The sequence below is a fragment of the Elephantulus edwardii genome, unplaced genomic scaffold (genome assembly GCF_000299155.1).
Source record: "Elephantulus edwardii isolate Elephantulus edwardi_28Jun2011 unplaced genomic scaffold, EleEdw1.0 scaffold00220, whole genome shotgun sequence".
Classification (NCBI taxonomy): domain Eukaryota; kingdom Metazoa; phylum Chordata; class Mammalia; order Macroscelidea; family Macroscelididae; genus Elephantulus; species Elephantulus edwardii.
This window is the reverse complement of record NW_006399970.1, coordinates 2268548-2271735: the sequence shown is the minus strand read 5'-3', so window position 1 is coordinate 2271735 and position 3188 is coordinate 2268548.

Genomic DNA, 3188 nt, shown 5'->3' with positions numbered 1-3188 from the left:
CTCTCTTAGGGCTAGGGATTTTGAGCATTTCTTCATGTGTTTGTTAGCCATCTGAATGTCGTCTTCGGTGAAGTGCCTGTTCATATCCTGAAGTTCTCTGACACTTTCATCTTGTCCTGCCAACATTTCTTATATTTCCCTGATGCTACTGCTGGGACATATTTAACATTTGACAAAATACAAGAATTGTATGACAGCATGGGTGAAACTTAAAGCAAATGATACACTTTGGTTAATAAAAATATACCAATATGTATCAGTACCTGTTATTCTATTACACCAAATGGCACCACACTAATGCAAGATGTTAATAATATGGAAAACTGTATTTGGAGGTCTAGGACTTTTGGAAATCACTGTAAGATTGTTCTGTAAATTATAATTAGTCTTTTAAAATGGATTTGTTGTTTGGTGTTTTGTTTTCTTTTGTTTTGTTTTGTTTTGCTTTAATCAGAGGGAAAGGGTTGCAGAACAGGAACAGATGCCATCCAATCTGACTCCTGGTGACCCCATGTGTGTCACCAGGAGAGCGGAACTGTATTCTGTAGGGTTTTCAAAACTCTGACCTTTCCAAAGCACAACAGCAGGCCTTTCTTCTAAACTGCCTCTAAGCAAGTGCAAACTGCCAAACTTATATTGCTTTAGAAGGATCACTCCAGCCAGGGACTTCTGCAAAGCAAACTGCACTTGAAATAGTAGCTTCTAATTCTTTCATCGTATTTAGTATTAAATATAGACATTCTCTGGTGTGTGTGTGTATGTGTGTATGTGTGTGTGTGTGTGTGTGTGTGTGTCTTCCTCCCCCCTCTCTCCTCAAGCCCTGCACATTCCTGTTAATTTCCTGGGGAAGAACTCCTGGAAGTTGAAAACAAGATGTTTTCCATGGATGGCCTTTATCTTTGGAATCCCCATCCTTCCGGGACTGACAGAGTCTGAATCTGTTGGCCATCAACAAAGTCTGTTCCAGAGTTTATCTTTTTAATTGAGCATCGCTTAAGTCTCTATGTGTTCACTCCTACTGACAAGACAGCGAAACTCGACTATGAAACCATGTCAGATTCTTGCTTTCCTGACATAAAAAAACCCAGCTTAACAACCACCCTACTACCTGCTAGTGTATTTGTTCTTATTATGAATAATAACACCCTTTATCAGACCCAAGAAAAGTGGATTATAGGGCTTTGCTCTGAGTTCTTGGGTAGCAGTTTATACTTTATTACTAATGCAAAGGTTGACAATTCAAACCCATCTCATGGTACTGTGGGAGAAAGAGCTGGTAATCTGTCTCTATCAAGATCACAGCTAAAGAAAACCCATGGAGCTCAGTTCTAATCTGTAACACCCTAGGAATTTGTGAGTGGAAATTAAATCAATGTGGCTTTGACTCCCAAAGGAGTTAAAATGATTTTTAGAGAAGTATATAGAAATAAAGATTGTAGGAGTTAAATTTGACTTCTAATTAATCCCATGTTGTTATGTGCCATGCACTTAAAACCAATTCCTAGATGACCCTCCAAGAGGTTTTAAGGGATTGTAAATCACACAGGAGGAAATAATTCATCTTCTGAGGAGCAGCTCATGTATTTGAACCACCTGCCTTTGAATTGGCAGCACAGCTTCTTACCATTAGGCCATCCAAGCTCCCTAACTAATCTCATAGAGAATAAAATGTTGTTGTTGTTAAATGCCATAGAGTTATAGAAGACCCATCACGACCCTATGAACTAAAGTCTTGAACACAAAACTTTCACCTTTTCTCTAAGTTCATACAATTTCCTGAGGCTAGATTTTTTTGGAAGTGGATGCCACTCCTGCTTCTAAGCTTGTTTTACTTGGGAGATTCACAAAAACCAGCCCTTGGGCCCAAAAGCCTTTTTAAATATGAGGCCAAATCCATTCAGCTCACATTCTGTTGCGAGCAAAGCCACACCTTAGTTTCAACCCCCAAACGGAAAACACATCTTTGCAGTATCTGATGAGTATTCTGCTCATCTTCCCAGCCTGGAATGAAATTTTAAAAAACCCAACAGAATAAATAATGAAACATGCATTTTCATTATTACTTAATGTTAGAATAATGATTTTAAAAGTTTAGTAGAAGCCTGTTTGTCTCTAGGTTTGCCCAGGGACAACATGGCACAATACTACTCTGTCCTAAAAGATTGCTAGTAATCTTGAGGCCAGTTTGGTTTTGTCATTTAAAAAGAGAAATTTGAAATATTTTTTCCACTTGTCCAGATTTGTATTACCAGATTAATCTGGGAGCACTACATTTTCATGGAGAAAATTTCATACAAACACATACTGTCCAAAAGCAACATATTTAGTGACCAATGAAGTTTATTTTCTCTACTGAAATCCATTTTATTGGATGTCCCATTGTCCTAGTAAAACTAAATGAGGAAATCGAGATGAATATGAAACTAGGGATGTGACATTTTGCTGATCTGGCTGGCTCTCATTAACTCTTGATTTGCACATTTCCACAAGGGCCGATTAGCCTGGCTTCCTCTCTGCTTGCAAAAGCTTCCATCCCTTTGCCCTAAATCCAGTTTCATAACCCCCACCGGGCTCTCAAGTTCACACTCGTTCCTCTTCATCCTGCTTGCTCACAACACCTCTCAGGACCCTGAGAATGTTCTAAAGTGTGCAGGAAAGCAACTTGTGATGGTCCCAAGTGGAGAGCAAAGAAGCCTTGTGATGCTCTCATCCTTATGTCCTCTGCATCTTGGCTTCTGTGCTCCTGTTTCCTGCCTGCTCGCCCTTGAAGGTGTCCCAGGGGGACCAAGACCCGGAGGATGTAGTTTCCACAACTCAGACGCTATCAAGACTGCAGTACTTGGATTCTCAGTGACCTTTCAGCCCTGAACTTGCTGACTTCCCGCCTCTGGGACCATCCAGGTGTTTGGACTGACAAGCTGCAATTTATTTAGCCCCTTCCCCCACTTTGGACAGAAATCAGTGACTAAAGACTCCCAGGTGGTGCTGTTGATAAACAGCAAGTCCAACAGCAGATTTCCTCCTGGAAACTGGAGCTCCTTGCTCCTGGCTGCTGACCGAGGTGGGAGGAACTTGTGTATGCCTTTCAGATTTTTTTTTTCTTTGATAGTTCACTTCCACTTCCCCTACATTGGCTGGACTAAAAATGACTAAACTCACCACCACTGAGTTGAACCTGACTCTCAGCA